General features: G+C 36.9%; 1 long non-coding RNA gene across 1 annotated transcript; it reads left to right on the top strand.

The window, feature by feature from the left end:
* Positions 1-613: 613 nt before the first annotated feature.
* On the top strand, positions 614-1,381 carry LOC131032229 (uncharacterized). Its single transcript, XR_009372419.1, has 2 exons — positions 614-905; positions 1,029-1,381. It is a non-coding gene; the product is annotated as an uncharacterized LOC131032229 (long non-coding RNA).
* The last annotated feature ends 21,326 nt before the right edge of the window (positions 1,382-22,707 follow it).

The raw sequence follows: 22,707 nt of genomic DNA, 5'->3' as shown, positions 1-22,707 counted from the left end.
ACTATTTTTCGTCATTAGGTCAATATTTTATCCATTCACTGTTTCTTCTAATCATACTGAAATGCCCTTTAAATTTAAACCAATCGTTCAGAAAACCTTTACTAGCCAAGAACCCCCATCTGCATATTCACGGAAAGTAAAGAAAGCAGACTAACAAGACAACTACAGAAGGAATGGTAGGTAGTCGCATTTTTTGTCGCAAACTGAAGGTGGGGCGTACTGTTGCAGAAACAATAAAAGACTACTCATGATGAAACGTGGTTTGTCGGCATTGGGACATCTTTGAGATTGATGCTTGTCGTTTCTATCTTCTTCTCGCTGTGGAAAATGAATTTTTAGGTATCTGTCCTAAGTTGTGCTCAAAATGGCCAAAAATGGCCCAAATGTGACTGCACAGTTTACGTGGCTCCCGATATGGCTGTCGTGCACTAGACTGACATCGAATATCGGGAAGGAAAAGACGAAACTGGTGGGAGTTTCAAGAAACTTAATATTAGATAATATCCACTGTGATCTCCATTATTATATGGATACATGATTTGTCTCACAGTCACAGTCAGGGCAACTTGCGTGGTGCGTTTGCAGTGTTGGAGAGGTGAAGGCCAGGGGAGTTTATACCCTACTCTCCCTCCTATATAAACCCACTCCCACCGCTCCACTTTTCATAGCAAAAATACACGATTCTCTGTGTGTTGTGAGTCTCTTGCAGTTGTCTTGTTAGGCTTTCATCTTTATTTTTGCACAAAATAGCCTTTGAATTTTAATTAAATTTGTTTCTGCTATGCGCTGAGAGTCGCAGGGTGTTTGAAGGGACTCTTTCCTTTCTGTGTTTCTGTTCCGTGCTCTGCGCTGAGAGTCACAGGGTGTTTGAAGGGAGTTACTCTGCATTTTCAAGTGTTTGATAGGTCTTGTGTGCATTTTCAAGTGTTTGATAGGACTCTCTATATATTGTGTGCATTTTAAGAGTGTTTCGAAGAAGTGTTTTTACCTATTGTCTACGTTTTCTGTTGATTTTCCATGTTGTGCAGGAAATGGCGGGTGCTTCAAGCGGTCGCGCTGGTTATGGACTGTACGTCTAACAGCTCGTTTTTGATGTAGATGTCGTTCTCCACAACCAAATTGAAAACATATTTATTTACAAAATGTCCATTCAATTCATCCCACTTTTGTACATTTCTGTCGTTTTGGTATTCTCTAAATTATTTCGTACAACACTTACGTTTCAGAAAAATGTTAAGCTTATAGAAGCTCTTATAAATGGAATTGTGATAATGTTTTGAACTTTTTTGTGGGGGGTGAGAATGTCATAGGGGTCCTTCTTCTAATTCATTGTGGGTAATGTGTAATGTTCACATGAACTGAACCAAATCTTTTCATTGTCTTTCTTAAGAGTGCAGAAATTAGGTATTTGATGGAGGCGGCAGGTTTATGATTAAACATTATGTACGGCCTTTGCATTATATTCTGCGATTTGCATATCTGTTCTTTATATTGTCTGTGTATTTGTTCTGCGCAGGAAATGGCAGGTGCTGAAAGCGGTTAAGCTTGTTATGGAGCGGCATGTTTGGTCAAAGCATTTAATCATTACTTTTTGTTTTATATGCCAGGCCGATTTAGGGTTAAATGTATTTAATAAAATATGTTTTCTATAGTTTAAAGTTTTATTAAAAAGTATTATATTTTAAGTTGAGGATGAGATAAAAAATAATTAATGATTATATTTAGCATTTTAATGGTGTGTTCATCCAATTAATTATTTAATAATTTAAAATTTATATTTTTTTATTAGTAATAATAAATTTTTCATTTTAGTTAGATGGTTATATGTATACAAAGTTAATATAAATTAAGTTTTAAGATAATGTTATATGATACAAAGACATTATAAATGAATATAAAGAAAATGAACATTTGAAGATTGTTGATGATAGAAGAAATTATTTTTTGGTTTTGTGATTCTACTCAATAGCTTTCAAAAAAAACATTTTTTGAGTTTTGTGAATAAATAATAAAAATATCATAGTTTTAGAGAGACTTTGTTAAACCATCATTTTAAAATCAAAACAATATACCAACAATAGAATGACACCTAATGAGAACATGATTCCTCCTTTGCACAAACTAAATATTCATAAAATAGAATCAAAATAAATCCATACCATTATTGAAATAAACAAACCCTCATAACTGAAAGATAAAAAAAATTCTTCTCAACCACCTTATTCTCCTACATTTTTCCACAACCCCATGGATCCTTGCAACTTTTGATATAGATACAATGAATATTATGGAAGAAAACATTATAGAAAGAATATACACAATAGGAAAGAAAGATGATGCACATTAATAGTGGATGTCAATGAGATAAGTGTGTGATATGTGGTATCCACTATTATCGCTAAAAAAATTGCAAGAAGAGTAAATGATATAAATTCCATATTTCATACAAGTCGTTTAATTCTTGTCTTTACAACAAGTAGATGGAGATAAAAAAATATAGTAGGGTACTAGAGGTCCTTAGTATCCACTAATTCATTGCCCTAATCAACTTGACAAACAAATCATGAGTGGAGTGAAATTTAGAGTCCTATTACGAAACATTCTTTAATACCATATTAAAAAATGGTAACAAAAATAATATATTAGAAAAACTAAACCATTGTTGAATAGAATAAGACACATAAAAGGAGATATTTATTAGATTCGGTTGCATAATCAAGTTACATTATATTTTATTTGTATATATAACCATTGGTTTCCCATACAAACTACCTATAGAAATAACTTTCCAAAAATAATTACATTTATTTATTAACTAAACTATAAACTAACCTTTATTTGTAATATAGATTTGTATAGTAATAAGTTGAAGATGGAGAACAGGAGCGGGGAAGGGGGAGATGGGGTTTTAGGTGGTGGAGGCATTGCGAGGGATTTTAATGTGGAAGATGGAGAGGCTAATGAAGATGGCCATGGGCTGTTTATTTCTATCCTATCTTTTCATAGGGTTTTGATGGTGGTTCATGGGCCTGGTGTGGCCATGGTTAATACCCCAATATGGATAATTTCTTGTGTTTTACCCTTGGTGTTGATGAATGGTGTTTGACTACTTCCCAGTGTGGGGACCTTGGTGGCGGTAAGCGAGATTTGTTCCCTTAGGCATTCCTTAGGCCGGAAGCCCTTGTGTTATTATGAGGATCCACTAACTACTAAGAGGGGGGGGGGGGGGAATTAGTAGTTAAACAACTCTGATAATACTTCAAAAACACTTCAAAAACTAGTACCAGTAACTACTCAAACATACTGGCTAGAAGATTTACCAAGAAGTCACATAAGTGTTCATCAAAATGCAAATAAATTAAAGATATCAAATCCACACATCAACAATGCATAACCACATGAACACAAATATTTTTCATGTTGAAACCCAAATGGGAAAAAACCACGACAGGAATTAACAACCACAAAATATTTGTACTCTTTCAGAATGCGCCTCGTTAAAGGTCTAGCCTAGTTAGGAGCTTTACAATATGTCCGATTAAGAGAAGACCGTGTTAAGAGTCACCCGGTTAAGAGATTTTACCTTAGCCCTATTAGGAGCTCTACCCTTTTAGGAGTAACCTTGTTAGAGGATTTTAAACTCAAGCTAATGAGCGACCTGGTCAAGAGATTTACAAATAAGGCCTTTTAAAATCTACCCAGTTAAGGGATTTCAAAGTGGTGTAACTGCTAGGGAACGCTAGGGCAAATGATTTGATCACAACACTTCACTGCTTGCTAGTACAGATCCTTTTCAGCTCAATCACTGCTACACACATACAGGCTCTTCTATCTATTTCAGCACACTCTTCTTCTCAAATCACTGACACAAAATCTCTTCTCAAACTCGACCTAAATACACTTTTCAACTAGGTCAGTTACAAAACCCTAGAAACATACAAAATACATTGAATTTACATTTTAGATCATCACACATCATTACAGATCATTTACAGATTATTACAATAAATTTCAAGACAATTTCTATCGTTGAATGATCAGGTCGCACATTACCACACATCGATTTGATAAGCCATCAAACCCTTGTCACAGTCTACTACGCACTTCATTGTTTCCCAAGAAATTCGATCCTTGTATCCACTTAAATGCAATCTTATCATCACACATCGTTTCTGACACGTCACCACTAAGTTATGAACATGATAAGATGCACCGCCAAACCAAAAATCATTACGAATTAAAAATCTGTTACCAGTATACATTCTTCTTCATAGAGTTTATGAGAGTAAATCATAACTCACTCAATATACTGAATAGCTGCGGAAATTTGAGAATTATGAACATCTCCCTCATGTGTTGTAGGTCGTAGTTCCACCCCTGTCACATTAAAATCTGCCTCACTAGCTTCACTTACATCTTTTTCAATAATAGGATGGGCTACCTCAACACACAAATTTATTGATGGAGGACTAATTCCCAATCTGGATGCAACTTTTATTTTCTTGGGTTTGGTTGTCCTATGAAGTGCATTTTCAAACGCATCAAAACTAGGAGTTATCAACTGAACAGTTCTCTTCTTATTTTGTAAACTCTGCTATAACCAGAATCATGAAGATGATGGCAATGATTCTTCATTATTTACAAATGTCGAGCTTAAAGATGGATTGTTTGGAAAGAGTGGAGATCGAACTTTACTATGGACATCATTCATTTCAACTTCCCCTGATTGGCAAAATCATCATGTTGACGTGATGAAATAATGATAGAAGGTGAGACAAAGGGGATTTGCTGATTATCAATGCTAGGAGGATGTTGAGGTGACATACATTCCAACTCAGCTTCTAGCTCCTGGGCAAGATTCATTGTCTTTCCTTTTGTCTTTAACCTCTTTTTCTTAATGACAGAACTAACTTCACATGCTTTTGCAAGATCGTTCCCTTTTTCTGGATCTTCTCCATCATCACCTCCCTTGGATATATTTTAGTGTAGACTCATAGCTAGATTTGACCTATATGAATTAGCTAGAAGAGAAGAACTTCCTTGTGCAACACTTCTATCTTTTGAAGTATTACCTTTATGTGGAGGTCAGGTTGCTATAGCCTTAATCCTCTTACTTTTAATCTATTTGAGTGTTCTTCAAACCACATAGGTTAATCTTTCTTGCATGCTTCTTATCTCTAGAAGTGACCAATATATGGGTGGAAGAGGAAGAAAGTGAATCCTCTCAAAATAAAAAGCATCAATAAAATTAGATTCATCATCCTCAATTCCATGCACCTTTATTTTAATTTTGTAATCAACTATCTGCTTGACAGCGAACCTCATCCAATCCCTTTTTCGTACCTCAAAATCATCTTCACAGTCTTGCCATAAATCTTCTATATTAGGAAACTGCTCAAATCTGACACCAAGTTCCAACTATCCTGCAGCATACCCTTTGTTATCAAAAGGAAACCTCACATCATAAGGGTACAGGCGAATCTTTGCTATGGACCTCTCGATACTTTGAGCATCTGAGTAGCTCTCATAGTTGTAATAACTGACTACAATGGGAAAAGAGATAATGCTTTTTCTTTTATTCCGACAAATTTTGTTGACTTGTGCAATTTTCCTGCACACCTCAATGAGGATCAACTTATCTTCAACAAACCTTGGCAACATTAGAGGGTAGCCATCATAACCTCCTATCCAAATGTATGTGAACCTTGAAAACTATATGAAGTAACTACCATATTGTTAATCCTATGAGGATCCAATTAATACTAAGAGGGGGGGGGGGGGTGTATCAGTATTAAGACCAATTCAAACTTTAACTCAAAATCAAACTTATTTCAGCTTATCTAAGATCAGAAACTATTTAACAAATATCTCAACTTTTGTAATCAAATTTAATACCTTTATCAAATTTTCTTAACACATTAATCAAATCATTTATGAATACTTTCATTACGAAAGTAATCATATAGACTAGATCAATTCCCAACTCATTAACCTTATCAATAAGATCAAGTACTTTCTCAAACAACTTCTTATCAGTACCGGTAACCTCTGATAAACTTATGATAAACCATCATAACCGATGTCTCAGAAATAATGCATGAGATTAAATATAAACAAGAACATCACATGAAAAACATTCCACACATGAACACCATAAGTTTTTGATGTGGAAACCCAAATAGGGAAAAAACCACAATGGGAAACCCAAACAAGGAAAATGATCTGATTTCTGCACTTCTTTGCTTGCTTGATCGGATCTAGTTATAAAGAACACTCTGCAACTCTTAGGAAAATTTCACACTTCACTTGGATGGCTTAACACATTCTCTAAGACCACCGACACAATAAACATCAACTATGTCAACCTAAATAGGCATCTCAACTAGGTCGACCACAAAACCTAACTACATCATGAATTTACAATAAGAACATAAAAGATCATTGTAGATCTCTATCCAGATCATAACAACAAATTACAATGCAATATCAATCATTAATTGATCATAACTCATCACGAAAATCCAATCTGTATCCTCAAAACACTCTCCAAAGCATTTCACTAATTTCCAAGAAAATCTTCCTTGAATCATGCTAAAACAGCTATTAAATCTTTCACGCAGGTTGTGTCGTGTTACCAACTTTAAGTAGACTCACTGTCGATCACCGTCATAACATAAATCATTACCAGTTTGATGATTTCTTCACCAGTCCTTAAACCCTACTAAAATCTTAGCAAAACTTCATCAAAAATTGAAACACGCCTTTCGATAATCATCACAAGTTCTCTTTCTGTTCACATACATCTTTCCATGATATAATTTCACCATCCAAACCGCAAATCACCAGTCATCACGAATCGACCGATCCAATCAAAATAATTCAACTTTACCGGTTAAAGTCCTAATTCATAGACTTTTGCTCACTATTTATAATCCCTGTCTTCCAGTAAAGTAAATCACTTCTAGATGAGAAAACAAAACATCAGGAACATCAGTTGCCAGCAATGACAACACAAATAACTAATCATGTCATCTATTCATAAAATCTCAATCTCTTCATCACAAATAGACTTTTATCCTTTACCAGTGCAGTCATCCAACTTCAACTGCATCTCCTGATCGGCATTAGTTATGCCAAATGCCAACAATCTCCCCCTTTGGCATTGATGGCAACACTAATTAGATATATAATCAAAATACCATCATCATCATCAACTTACTTGCCGATATCACATTTTTGTCAGTTCTCCTTTTGTCATCTCCCCCTAAACCAATCCTTCACTCAACCTGATCTTCAAATTCTCACATGTTTGCCATATCTGATTTCTATTCATTTCTTCTCCCCCTTTGACAACAATGCCAAAGATGTAATATGCATCACTTGTCTTTAATTCTACTACTGCCTCTTTCATCATCTATGCTACATAAATCAAAAAAACTATAACGAAGCATTAAATAAGAATTTTACATCAGACTCGCTCCCCAAAGAAGTAGACTGTAACTTCATCAATCCTTAGTGAAAAATAAACATGAAATCCACAAGATTGATGGATCTCCATCACTTTAGTTCTTCTAGTGTAGGGGTCTAACCCCTAGTTTACCTCTAAGTGTGTAGGGGAAAAAGCGAGCCTAGGCTAACATGTCCTAATCCTACCTTTTGACACACATTGTGGAATACGAAAGAGCCTACAGGTATCACACAATTGGCTACTTCTTTTTGTGGAAGAGAGAGCCACGGGCTACCCATTAGGATTTCTATTCTTTTGTGGTAATTGAAAGATAAAATGATACAAGTTCAATTCCTAATCCCAAAGTGCAAGTATGAACTAATAACAAGATTGCAGAATTAAGGTTAAACAATGGAAAGCTGTAAACACAAGGACAAGACAAGAATGCAAATGCATACCCGAAGTTAAAATCTGATTGAAAATGTTCGGGACGGGGGCGCAGGCGCCACTGTCCTGATACTGCCCCTGAAACTGCTCCTGAAACTGTCGTTCTGCAACCTGAAAAGCTGTCTGAAACTTGCTGTCTGACAGAAGGACCAGGGCACCCAGCGCCCCTGTCCCAGGGAACAGGGCGCCCAGCGCCCCTGTCCTGGCAGGACCAGGGCGCCCCACGCGCTTGTCCTGGTCTTTTGCCCTGAAATTTGGTGTGGAGTTTTGTCTCGGTCCGCTTCCGTCGGATCTGCAATTTGCGGCGTCGTCTGAATCCCGGAACCTGCACTTATATCTGAAAAGGTATGGTGGGCGGCTATATAGGGTTTTGCCTTAGTCAAACCCCCGCTTTGGTGATTTCCACCTCCATGAATAGCCAAGTTATATTGTAAAAGTAGTGTGTGCAGACCTTGTGTGTGTGCAAGATCCTAAAATGCAAGTAAGCAAACTAGAGCAACCTAGAAAGTAAACCCTAATTGCTTGTAAATGATAATGTAAATGCTCCAAATCAAGATGCAAAGTGATCTAAAGCATGAATACAAATGATATGATGAAGCTTATGCAAAGACATGAAAACAACATGAAATCATACCCAACCCCAAGGGAGGGGTACAAGCCAATCTTCAGTCGGTGATCCCCTATTGTTCTTCAATGCCTTCAAAGCCTTAAATGAATGAAATTGATGAATGCTTGATTAATGGATGTTAAATGTTGTTGAAGTCTTCAAAGATCTGCTCTTTTGCTGCATAGAAGGTCCCTCAAAACCAAAAATTCGGATCCTTTCAAATGAAGAAAGAGAGCTCTTATATATGAAACCCTAGGTCTTAATTTCAACTTTTGTCCGACCTAGAGATTGAATCTCTCGCCAATTTCTTGGGGTCAAGCTTTATTTTATGATTGGATCATGCTCCTAAAATTTCGAGAAAAATGTCCAGAACTGTGTGCACGTCGGGCGCCATGGTCTCGACAACTTTTCACCAAATTTTCAGGGCCGTCGGATATGATGATTTTAGAGAGAATCCCGAAGTTACAGCTGATTTCGAGATGTTTTGACCCTCAAAATCAAGCCCCCAAGTTCAAAATAGGACCTAATTAGGGTTTTTGATTAAATGATGTATTGGAAGAATAAAATGAAAGGGGAACACTTTAATGAAAAGGGCCCAACTTTATGATATGGGAGATGATAAAATAGAACCCTAGACCTAATTAATCTAATTAATTAAGTGCTAAAGGGGAAATGCAATGCAAAATGCAAAATGCACCAAGGTGGGTGCTAAACTAGGTGTGAAATTGTACCACCCTAGCAAGTGCGTACAATTTATGACGCTACATTTAGCCCCCACTTTAGCGGTCATATGAACACTACGTGCATATGCAAGCTAAAGTACAGAAAAGTAAACATTATTTGAAAAATGATATATCCATAAGTTGTCGGACGAAGCCCCCAGCGGCATCTGCAGTACTCAGTTAGGAACCACAACCTACAAAACCACATGTTAGATCACAAAATCACCTAATGCTTACTAAGGAAGGTGATGAAAATTCAAGGGTAGCTATATGCCCCCCCCTGTTTCGGCTTGCTAATTTTAGTGAGTTGAAACAGGGTATCATGTTTACCACTTCGAATTGTTAAAGAATATTGATGACAAATGTTCACAAGAAGATTTGATATGAGATCAAAAACTAATGGAGAGTCATTTGGTAAGAAAGAGGACTAAATCTCAATTCCAACACAACAAAGAGTGTGAGGATTTAAGAGTTCTCTAACACAAGATGAACGATGTAAATGGAAACAAAATGCAAATAGAAGAAAAGAAAGGAAAAAAGCATGAATACACACATTGGTGATCCATGAAAAGAATAGTGAGACAGAAAACATGGACTTCTCACCCCTAGATCTTGTCTAGGTGATCCATGGGACAAAGGACATGGAAAACTAGCCCCTAGAGTCTATCTAGGTGATCCATGTAAGGGAGGAGAGTGAGAAAATCTAGCCTTATGCCGCTAGTTCCACTCAACCTCGTGCACGTGTGTGTAAGGGAGGTTAGAAGCACCTCATAGGAGTTTATGCCCGAGTATGCTATAACCTGTATATGTATAGTACAAAAGCATGACATCTCGCTCTAAGAGTCTGAGAATAATCACCTTGCATAAAAAATGGAGACATCTCGCTTTAAGAGTCTGTGCTCTGGTTCCGAGAATGACCCATTGCTCAAAAAGTGTAATGTTTATGTCATAAGCAAAGTAGAACAAGGATACCTACCTTCATCACAAAAGAAGATAGCCCAAAAATGCAACAATGTCATAGATCCAAGCAAGAGAGTTTTGCACTCTTTAAACAAGGATAAGATAGTTGAAAAGGGATATCTTGTAGTATGCGTAAAGGAGATCCTTAGAGGAGAAGAGATCTTTGTACAAAAAACACCTATCCCCAAGAGGAATTGTCTTAGACAAATATAACATCTTCTAGAATAAGACAAAGAAGAGAATAAGAATGCAATACTTCCTTCTTTTGCGAGGTGAAAGTGATTCTTAATGAAGGATGACGCTCTTTTTAACCCAACTGGGAGAGTGAATTCATTATGGATGTATTTGACCAAGTGCAAAAGAGGTTGTAGTCAAGAACTTACACCTCTTGTAAGAGAGAATCCTTGAACAAACAACAACAAATGCATACAAGGAATAACATCAAGTAATAAAGTTCACACCATCCACGAAATAGGAAAAAGTGGATCCTTAGATAAAAATAAGGAAAGATCATTGCTTCCCAAGGATAAGGACAATGAGAAGGACTTACACAATCTTCTAGGGAGAGATTTAGACATAAGAAAAATGTACTACATACTCACATGAGTTCATGCGAGCAAGACATTAGTGTATGTAAAATGCTCCTTACAAGAAGTGGGTAGGATAAGAAAGAGAATACACATCTTCTCCCATATCTAGGAAAAGAGGATTGTAAAGAAAAGATGATCAATATTTCCACACTATTACCTCATAGGAACAAGAGATAACATAGAAAAATTAGGCTATTACGTTGCTTCAAAAATATGATTGCACTTGAAATTGTACCATCATGAATGACAATGAGCCCCCAGTAAATGAGCTACCAATGTGACATAATGATGAGCAACATAATAGCCATTAATGTTATTTAAAGACATGATAGATTGAATGAGGTATTTGAATATGACATGCTAAATGCTCAACTATAAGTGAGATAAAAAACATGTATAAAGTGATAAAAATTGAAGAAGAAAAGTCACAAGAAATCTTAGAAGATTGATGAGTGTAATTTATTAGAGCCTTATCCCTAGAGGAAAGGACTTTATGATGAATAGGAGATAAAGATTCATAAGTGGATTTAGAAATTTGAGGGGAGTCATAAAGAGATTTGTTCATTGCCAAGATTTCCTTATGAGGGGAATGAGAGTTGATAGAAGTAGAAGATGATTTAGTTGAAGTGAGATCATCATCACTACTAAATATAGCATTCACACTGAGAGATGGTCTTTTAGATGCTTTGGTGGGCTTAGAAAGATTATATCCAAGTCCAAATGAATATTCATGCATGTTATGTTCTAAAGGAACTTTAATTCCTTGTTCATTTGTGCCACAACCATTTCCACTATAGCCACTCTTAGCCAAAATATGAAAACCACGACCATAACGATTAGCCATTTCAGAAAGAAAAGGTGGTTTTTCATAAGACAAAGAATCAAATTCTTCAGAATTAGAGGTGTGAGGAGAAGAAGTTTGAGAAGAAGCCACAAATTATTGCTCATAGGTTCAAGGAAGATTGATTGATCTCTAGTTTCTTCCTTCTTTTTAACTTTAAGCTCTCTAGGAGGAACCCTATACTCACCTACAAAGGTGAGATTGAAATCAAGAGATCCCCAATCATCTTCTGCGAGAACCTTCTCAAGATCAAAATCCTTTTCATGTGTAGATTCAAGTTGAGAAGAATCTTCTTCAAGAACTTCAGACTCATCCAAAGAATTTTGATTATCAAAGGGTAATGATTCATCCATAGGTATCTTGTTTAACGAGTCATCACTAGAAGAGGAAGGCTTAGAAGAACTCCCTTTGGAAGTAGATGTTTGCAAACAAGCTTGAAAATTAGTATCACCTATCAAGGTATATGTCTTATTATTATAAATAAATTTAACTTGTCTATGCAATGTAGAGGGGACAGCTTACATACTATGAATCCAAGGTCTCCCTAATAACAAGTTGTATGTTAGATTTCCCAACATAACATGGATAGGAGTAGGCAAAGTAACAGGTCCCACTGTGAAGGGTAAGGTGATAATACCTAATGAAGACTTAGCCACATTATCAAAGCCTTGAATGGGACGAGAGTCAAGCTCAATAAGGGATGTATCCACATTCATTTTATGCAATAGATTAATGCTACACACATTAAGACCAAAGCCATTATCTACTAGTGTTCGTCTTATAGCAGTATCATTTATGATAACCACAATCATCAAGGGATCATATTGATGTTGAATTTCACTAGTAGGCAACTCATCTTGAGTAAACACAATTTGAGCTTTAGGATTCATCACAGAGTTAACCAGAGACACTATATTACTAGATGTATTAGGTGGAGGAACATTCAAATCTTTCAAGGCATCTTGTAACATTCCATGATGAGCGGAAGAAGTTTGGATCAAATCCCAAAGGGATATCTTAGCAGGGGTAGCTTTAAGTTGTTCTATGAGATCATAGTCCTTACTAAGCATTTGTGAAATACGAGGAGCTTGAGGAAGAATAGGTTGGGAAGGAGGAAGTGAAGCTGGGATAATTGGAGGAGGATTAGGTTGCCTATTATTTCTAGTATTATAAGTATGGGCAACCGCATGATAACTCTCTCTAGTCAGTTGCTTAGCATACTCATAAGGGATCTTAGTAGAATAACCTCCTTGCATAGTAATAATAGGTTTCTTAGGAGTGCAAAAAGAATCATTAGCATAATCACCTTGAACCACTAAGATAGGCTTATTTAAAGGTTGGGAATTTTGAGAAGGACAAGCACTTTGGATAGTGAAGAGAGGTTTGTTAGGTGTTTCATTTACATGTATCAAATTGATTGAGGATGGTTTAGAGGAATGAACAAAAGTGTTGGAAGAATTGTTGATAGTCTTCTCTTGCACTAAAATCTCATCACGGATTAAATCAATTTTAGGAGAGAGACAAGGGGTAGGCATTGATGTTCTAGTAGGAAGAGTAATACTAGGAAAGGTCATATCATCCTCTATCATCAAAGGATCTACATGGGGAATAAACTCTCTAGGAGAAGGATCAACATTTCTCTCTAAAGTCTCACTCTTGAGAGGGAGATCTTTGAAAGAGATGTTAACCATCTTGCCTTGAACTAGGGTTTCCATATGAGTAGAACCGAGTTGAGGAGAGGGAGAATAATTGAGGTTCAAGGAAGGTGAGAAACTATCAAGGGAGTTTTCAATCTTGATTTCATCCCCTTTGGCTAGGGTTCTCTCATGGGGAAGAGAATAATCTACACCTTCTTCTAATGGTTCATCCCAAATAGTGAGGTTGTTGAAAGGAATGTTTGAAGTATTGTCAATTTCGGGAGAGGAGATAACATTTTTTATTAATTCCTCATCCTTAGGAGGGAGAGCATCAATAGATGTGTTAAACTCATCCTCTTTCCTCAAAATATGTTCAATATGATCTTTAGGGGAGAGAGAATTAAGGAAATTGCTTTTCATTTCATCTTCTTTCTCTAAGGGATGCTTATGGGTAAAACAAACTTTAGGAGAAGGGTAAGCATTTATCATTAATTCATCATCTCTAGTGGGAATTTTGTTGGAAAAGGAAATTCCATTACTAGGAAATGTAGGGATAATGTCATCTTCTTGCACAAAAGAATCCTCATGAAGGGAGCGTTTTTTAGGAGCCACAAGGTCATCAAGGGCATCATCAAACAAAGCATGATCATATCTATTAAAAGGTTTATCTTCAAAAGGAGATATCTCTTCATAGAGGGGATCATTGAAAACAATCATGTTACTAGATTTAGTGGAAGAGTTGATAGGAATGTACCCTTGAGAGGAATCATCCGACTTATCTTTCTCATCACAACGAAATGGCATAGTAACAATGTTTATGAGTTTTTGGTAAAATGAAGGTTTGGTATCTTTAGGTTTCAAAAACTCATCTAAAGCTTCATCTAACTCATAATGATCACAAATATGAACATCTTGCAAATAAAAATCTGACATTTTGAAATAAAAATTGCATAAAACTTAAACACACAATGCAAAGAAACAAAACACACTCTTTCTTTTCCTTCTTTTTTTTCTATTTTTTTTTTATGAAAATGAAACATAAATGAAGCACGCTAAATCTAGATTTAGATCTAACAAATGTAATGCAAGAGAAAGCAATAATAAGATTCACGTCGGGTTCACCAAAATGTGTAGGGGAAAAAGTGAGACTAGGCTAACATTTCCTAATCCTACCTTTTGACACACATTGTGGAATACGAAAGAGCCTAGAGGTATCACACAATTGGCTACTTCTTTTTGTGGAAGAGAGAGCCACGGGCTACCTATTAGGATTTCTATTCCTTTGTGGTAATTGAAAGATAAAATGATACAAGTTCAATTCCTAATCCCAAAGTGCAAGTATGAACTAATAACAAGATTGCAGAATTAAGGTTAAACAATGGAAAGCTATAAACACAAGAACAAGACAAGAATGCAAATGCGTACTTGGAGTTAAAATCTGAGTGAAAATATTCGGGACGGGGGTGCAGGCGCCACTGTCCTGATACTGCCCCTAAAACTACTCCTGAAACTGTTGTTCTGCAACCTGAAAAGCTGTCTGAAACTTGCTATCTGACAGAAGGACCAGGGCGCCCAGCGCCCCTATCCTGGCAGGACCAGGGCGCCCCACGACCTTGTCTTGGTCTTTTGCCCTAAAATTTGGTGCGAAGTTCTGTCTCAGTCTGCTTCCGTCGGATCTGCAATTTGCGGCGTCGTCTGAATCCCGGAACCTGCACTTATATCTGAAAAGGTATGGTGGGCGGCTATATAGGGTTTTGCCTTAGCCAAACCCCCGCTTTGGTGATTTCCACCTCCACGAATAGCCAAGTTGTATTGTAAAAGTAGTGTGTGCAGACCTTGTGTGTGTGCAAGATCCTAAAATGCAAGTAAGCAAACTAGAGCAACCTAGAAAGTAAACCCTAATTGCTTGTAAATGATAATGTAAATGCTCCAAATCAAGATGCAAAGTGATCTAAAGCATGAATACAAATGATATGATGAAGCTTATGCAAAGACATGAAAACAACATGAAATCATACCCAACCCCAAGGGAGGGGTACAAGCCAATCTTCAGTCGGTGATCCCCTATTGTTCTTCAATGCCTTCAAAGCCTTAAATGAATGAAATTGATGAATGCTTGATTGATGGATGTTAAATGTTGTTGAAGTCTTCAAATATCTGCTCTTTCGCTGCATAGAAGGTCCCTCAAAACCAAAAATTTGGATCCTTTCAAATGAAGAAAGAGAGCTCTTATATATGAAACCCTAGGTCTTAATTTCAACTTTTGGCCGACCTAGAGATTGAATCTCCCGCCAATTTCTTGGGGTTAAGCTTTATTTTATGATTGGATCATGCTCCTAAAATTTTGAGAAAAATGTCCGGGACTGTGTGCACGCCGGGCGCCATGGTCCCGACAACTTTTCACCAAATTTTTAGGGCCGTCGGATATGATGATTTTAGAGAGAATCCCAAAGTTACAGCTGATTTCGAGATGTTTTGACCCCCGAAATCAAGCCCCCAAGTTCAAAATAGGACCTAATTAGGGTTTTTGATTAAATGATGTATTGGAAGAATAAAATGAAAGGGGCACACTTTAATGAAAAGGGCCCAACTTTATGATATGGGAGATGATAAAATAGAACCCTAGACCTAATTAATTTAATTAATTAAGTGCTAAAGGGGAAATGCAATGCAAAATGCAAAATGCGCCAAGGCGGGTGCTAAACTAGGTGTGAAATTGTACCACCCTAGCAAGTGCGTACAATTTATGACGCTACACTAAGAAACTCAAAAGTAACATTCGATAAGGGCTTAGTAAAGATATCAACTAATTGATCTTTACGCTTCACATATTCCATCTTCACCTCCTTATCTTGAACTCTTTCCCTTAGGAAGTGATACTTCAATTCAATGTTCTTGGTTCTAGCATATTACACAATATTTTTAGTAATTTTGATTGCACTTATATTATCACAATAGATAGTCATCAGTTTTGACATATCTATCTTGAATCTTTCTAGCACATGTCTCATCCATATTGCTTGTGTGCAATTCATGGATGCAGCTACATACTCAGCTTCAACTGTATATTGAGAAACACAAGTTTGTATCATGCTCGTCCATGCTACTAATCTTCCTCCAAGAAGAAAAGCTCCAACAGTTGTGCTTTTCTGATCATCCACATTACCTGCCCAATCACCATCAGTAAAGACATCCAAAGTAAAATTACCTTTATAGGGATACGATAAACTATAGTCTATTGTGCCTTTGTGATACTAAAAAATTCTCTTCACAACTACCATGTGACTCTCTTTATGGTCTTTTTGAAATCTAACCACTAATCCAACAACATGAGCAATGTCCGGTCTACTATGGACAACATAGTGTAGCTTGCCGATCATAGATCTGTACTCTTTTTTAGTAACATCAGGGAAATCATCTTCCTTTGACAACTTGCAACCAGTCACCATTGGTGTCTGTACCGGTTTGCAGTCTTCCATACCAAAAGTCTTCAACACCTCTTTGATATACTTAGTCTAACAAATAAAGATACTACCATCCAGTTGTTGAACCTGTAAGCCAATAAATAACTTAATTTCATCGATTAGAGACATTTCAAATTCCTTTTTCATTATATTAGCAAAGTCCATATGCATATCATCATTTCCACCAAAAATTATGTCATCAACAAACACTTCTTCTAATAGCATCTTGTCTCCATCAGTCTTCAAATAAATATTGTTGTCCTCACTGGTACATTGGAATCCAATCTTGATCAAATGTGCATGTAATCTATCATACCATGCTCTCGGTGCCTGCTTAAGACCATGCAAACCTTTGTGCAATTTACACACCACATCTTTATCATCGGTCAAGGAAAATCCATCTGATTGTTCAATGTATACTTCTTATTTTAGAATCCCATTTAGAAAGGCTGACTTGACATCCATTTGGTAGACTTTGAATCGCTTATATGTAGCAAATGCCAACAACATCCTTACACTTTCTAATCTAGCAATAGGTGCAAATGTTTCACCATAGTCCTCACCTTCCTCTTGATCATACCCTTTGCAGACTAACCTTGCCTTGTTTCTTACAATCCTTCCTTCTTCATCCAATTTATTCCTAAGGACCCATTTTGTTCCAATTACATTCTTATCCTCAGGTCTAGGAACAAGTGACCATGTATGATTCTTCTCATTTTGATCTAATTCTTCATTCATTGCCTTAATCCAATTATCATCCTTTAGTGCTTCCTTAACTATCTTGGGTTCAATTGTAGATATCAAACATGAATTCTCTATGATCTTTCTCCTGGTTTGCAAACCTGCATTCTTATCATCAATTATTTGTTCTTGTGAATGATTCAATTTGACATATCTAGGTATTTCGTATGTCAGTTATGCATCTTCTTCATCAGGTTCTTCATCTTCTTCCTCACTACCATCGCTTACCAGTTGAGCACCTAGTTCAACATTTGTCGGTTCTTCATTATTCTTTGTTTCCAGTTCAATGATCACAAACTTTTCCTAATTATCATCCTTTTCAAGTTCTGATTTGCTTGTACCTCCAGACTTATCAGATAAATTATCAACTTTTACATTAGCACTTCTAATAATTTTCTTAGTTCTCTTATTGTAACATTTATATGCTTTACTCTTAGAAGAGTAACCAAGAAAAATTCCCTCATCATATTTTGTTGGCATTTTTGATGTTTGTGTTGTGATTGTCATTGATGGACACACACTTGTATTGAGATCCCCTTTATATGTATGAGCTAGAGCTCAACCGGTATTTGTTCCAACCGATATGTTGTATTCTAGTCTTTAGATTAATGATTTTGTAGAATGTGTTTCCCGGTCTGAAGCGGCATAACGACCCCAAACAATTCGTAGATCTCAACCGATACAAGGGAGCAAAGTGACATAACACATTCTTACCAGTCTTCATTTTTGCCAAACCGGCAACTGGTATTTTGTATGAACCGGTAATACTCTGTGATGAGTTACCAACCCACCGATTGATTGACGGTGTTGACACACTAACGGTGCTTTTTGTGTCGTGTTACTAAGTATGTCTAGATTCATTGAACCTAGGAAATTGTAATGTAATCCTATTGGACCGACATGAAATCAGATTCCTTTAAAAGGACATCATGTCTAGGGTTTTGAGTTGTTGTAACTATTGCTGAAAGGATTTATGTTGTGGCTAGGGTTTAAGGTGGTAGTTGAGTTGTTGTAAGAGCTATCTTATCTGAGAAGATCAAGTTGCAAATAGAAAGAGACAAAGAAGACTGAAGTAATGCTGGAATGCATTAGCAGTGAGCTATATTGGATCTAACCAAGAAGTCTATGCTATAAGATAGATCAAACACTTATTGATTACTCACATCTTTGACAAGTCTGTAGCCCTTAACCGGGTAGGCCTCAAAGCCTTTGTAAAATCCTCTAACAAGGTGGTTCACTTCTGTGAATCTAAAATCCTCTAACAAGGTAGTCTTTAATCAGACTTATCTCCTAACAGAGATAGAGATTCCTAACAGGATCTGTTCTGCTGAAGAACATTGTAAGACCTTAACTGGTCTAGTTTCTATTCTGCAGATAGTGACTTGTGAGTTCCATCTCACCATGGTTTTTCCCAGTTGGGTTTCCACATCAAATATCTTGTGTTATGGTTGTATTGCTTTTGTGGGTGAATGCTTTATTCACATTTTGGTTTGCATGTGTGATAACTATTCTGTCTGTTAGACTGTTTTACTAGTTTATATTCAAACTATGTAAGTGTTTAAGTACAAAGATTTTTGGCATACTAATTCACCCCCCCTCTTAGTATTCATCAATTGGTATCAGAGCCTACCTTTCTATAAGTTTAACCACTTGGAAAGAGATATGGGGGAATACACTTTGAGGGAACTTACTCAACAGCTCACTAAGTCTGAGCAAGCCTATGATGATCTTATGGTCAAATACAAGGCATCTCAAGCAAAAAGGAGAGAACATGCAGAAAAGATGATGGAGCTATCTGAAAGTAGTTCTGAAGATGAAGCTAATATGGAAGCCATGATTGCAGAAGTGAATAAGTTGAATGATTCAAACTCCAATCTGAGAAAGGAGTTGGAAGGACTGACTATCCGGTTTAGTCAAGAGCTTGAAAACCGTAGGAAAGCTGAAGATCGGGTAAAGGACAGAGATCATGAGATCTCCAAGTTGAAACAAGAGATTAGTGCACTGACTACTCGCCTTCATGAGAGAAGGATGGAAAAGGAAGACATGCAAGGTGAACTGAACATAGCCATCTCTAAAAATGCAAGTCTAATGGAGACAAACACTACTATTTCCAAAGAATTCTCTGAGTCAAAGGAAATACTTGCTAAGTTTGGCAAAAGTATTGTCAAGCTAGAGCAAAAGCTTGAGTCATCTAGACTAGTAAAGAATACCAATGGTCTTGGTTTCTCTGGACATGAGGAAGGAGAATCCTTAGGAACAAACGCTGAAGCATCAAAGAAGCAACCGACACTCAAAGGAAAAGGTAACCAAAAATTCAAACCTGTTTGCTTTAACTATCTTAAAGAAGGACACACTACCAATGTATGTAGGAGCAAAGCCTACAATAATTTTCCATATTTTATCAACAATGTACCTAGATCTAATAAGTTCAATGGTCATTGTTATGAATGCAACAAGTTTGGGCATAGAGCATCTGAATGCAGGCCTGTCATGTACAATACTGGAAGATATCCTCAGAGGACCCAAGGAGTTGGTTCGGAATCTTTTGTAAACTGGAACCCAACCGGTTCAATGCCTACAATTATTAGTCAAGTAACAATGGTTATCAAATGGCAACCGAATGGAGAGTAAATTGTTGGATTTGTCATGGACATGGACACACTGCAACTACATGCAGAAGGAAGAATGGAAATATGAACAATGGACCTTGGAGAGCACCCGGATTGGTTTGCTATCACTGCAACAAACCGGGTCACATTGCAAGATTCTGCAAAAGCAGAAAGAGTATATCTAATGATATACTGGTCACTTAGAAAGGAGAAGTTGATGTTGAAAAAGTTCAAGCGGACATGAACAAAACTTGGAGGAAGAAACCAACAATGTTGGAAGAGGAACTGGTTTCTGCACCCAGTGTGGAAATATCAGAACCAGTAAACTAAGCTTCAAAAAGGATTAGGGGGAGCAAATGACAAAATGATTGTGAACCCTCGGTTACACCGGTAAAAGACCCTAACCGGTACGTGATACCTGTCGCTTGGCAGAAGACTGAAAATGGTAAAGGAAGCAAATTAGGGTTTTCGCCCTAATAGAGGAGCATTAATGGCAGTAGGTGAGAGACATGTATAAAAGCATATTTCAAATCATTTCTCACTATCTGTTTTCGAGCGAAGAAATTTTTTTCAAGTGCAGAGCGAAGAAAAGGCGATTTGAGCGAAGATTTCAAGAAATTGATAAAACTTGAAGGAGATTCAAATCCAGTTTGCAAGCAGTCGTGAAGAACACAAAGCGGTGATTTGGCAACCGATGAAGAGTGGAGTGAAGCAAAATCAGGAAGCCCTAAAGTCGCGTTGTAAAGGTATTTTTCATGTTCTTGAAAATACTCAACAATGGCTTCCGCATCTCATACCAGTTCCAGTACATCCATTGAGTCAGAAAGTTTTATTCAGAGGAAGTCCAAATATAATGCCTTATCACAAGTTCCGGCTGGAGTCATAGTTGAAGATGGAATTTCTGATTATATTGATTGCAAAATAGAAGACCTATGGTCTTTAGCTATTCACACCCAGTTAGGTTTATTTTGCGGCAAGGACAAAAAGATCAAACCGGAGTTTAGTATCTTAGAGAAGAAGAAAATCCATAATGCAGTATATTTTCTAGACGATTTTACGGAGGATCACATTAGGATCATTTTGAGCAGAGTCCACGGTGACAAGATGTACCTGGAGAGAATGCATGATATCACGCCTCAAGCAATTCATGTAGTCACCAATTTTTGCAACACAGGGGAAGTGCCAGCCCTAAGAATGGTAAGAAAAACCGAAATGGCCAAGCTCAACAGTTCAACAAGTGACTCACGGGGTATGACAGTTAATCCTATCAAGGATGATCTGGTGAAATACGCCTACATGGTGATAGCCTACAGAACGTTTTCAGCCAGCAGGATTAATTTTGTATCTATTGCTGTGGTAAATGCCGCTTACCAGATGATTAAGGAGGATGCATCTTTTGACTTATGCACCGGTATGTAGAGGCAACTCCTGTTAAATCTAAAGGCAATCAAACAAGACAATGCACTAAGGTTTAAGTTTGGACAACTACTGATAGGGTTGTTCCTCTATTTCCAAGGCTACTTTCCTGGAGTAGGAGATGTCCAGTGGTATCTTGACCAACCGGTAACCAAGCAGATCAAGGAAAGTATACAAGCCATTGGAGCCAGTTACCCTGAAATACTGAACAAATATTTTGATGAGTTCGGAAGAAAGCTGAGTCAAAGGGTAAGGATATTAGGTGATATAGTTAAGAAATATGAAGATGACATCTGTTTCACCATTCAGGTGGACAAATGCCTAATGGAGGCTGTTGAGCCCAGAATGGAGGAAGTGGAGCCAATGGGCTCTGAAGTTAATTTATGATATGCTGGAAGGGTATGCCTCAACCCTTATTGCCTCGCCTCTTGATCCAAAGGCTAAAAGGAACGGAACCTACTTGGAGAGGATTGCACCGGCTGAAGAACCATCGGTTAAGAAAGGAAAAGAACCGGCAGCAAAGAAAGCCAAAGTAGTGCCTGTAGCATCGGCACCAGCTACCACTGCAACTCCAAGAGTGACCAAGTGGTCACCGGCAAAGAAGAAACCGGAGGACACATTGGCAAAAGTCTTTGAAAGAAAAAGGAAGAAGAAGACAAATGAACCAGACTCTGAAGAGACCGAGTTAGATGAAAAGTCAAAGAAGGCCAGACAAACAAAGAAAATGAAGAAGAATGAACCGGCAGCATCCGCACCGGTAAATATTGACATCTCCTCATACAAACCTTTGACACATTTTCAAAGGACAGTTAAGAATATTAGGAGAAAATTACTTCATGATTTAATAGATTATTGTAGTCACACAAATCTATCCATTTTAATTAAATGAATATTTCATATTTATTTGATTAAAAATCCACTAGCCATCAGTTAATTAAATTAATATTTAATTAATTCATCTCCAAACATTCTTCTATTAATTAAATAAATTATTCAATTTATTTTAATTAATTCATTAAATCAAATTCCATTCAATTAAATAAATAAAATCAATTTATTTAATTATATCCCCCTATTCCTCTTTTAAATAAATTAAATAAAACATTTATTTAAATCATTATCCCCACTCCACTTGCATTTTCTTACAAATGCAACTTGCACACATTTTGAAATAAATGAATTTTTATTTTAAATAAAATCCTATTTTCCCTCACCCACCAAATCCA

This window comes from Cryptomeria japonica, chromosome 5, assembly GCF_030272615.1.
Source record: "Cryptomeria japonica chromosome 5, Sugi_1.0, whole genome shotgun sequence".
Taxonomy (NCBI): Eukaryota; Viridiplantae; Streptophyta; class Pinopsida; order Cupressales; family Cupressaceae; genus Cryptomeria; species Cryptomeria japonica.
This window is presented reverse-complemented; position numbering and strand designations above follow the sequence as displayed.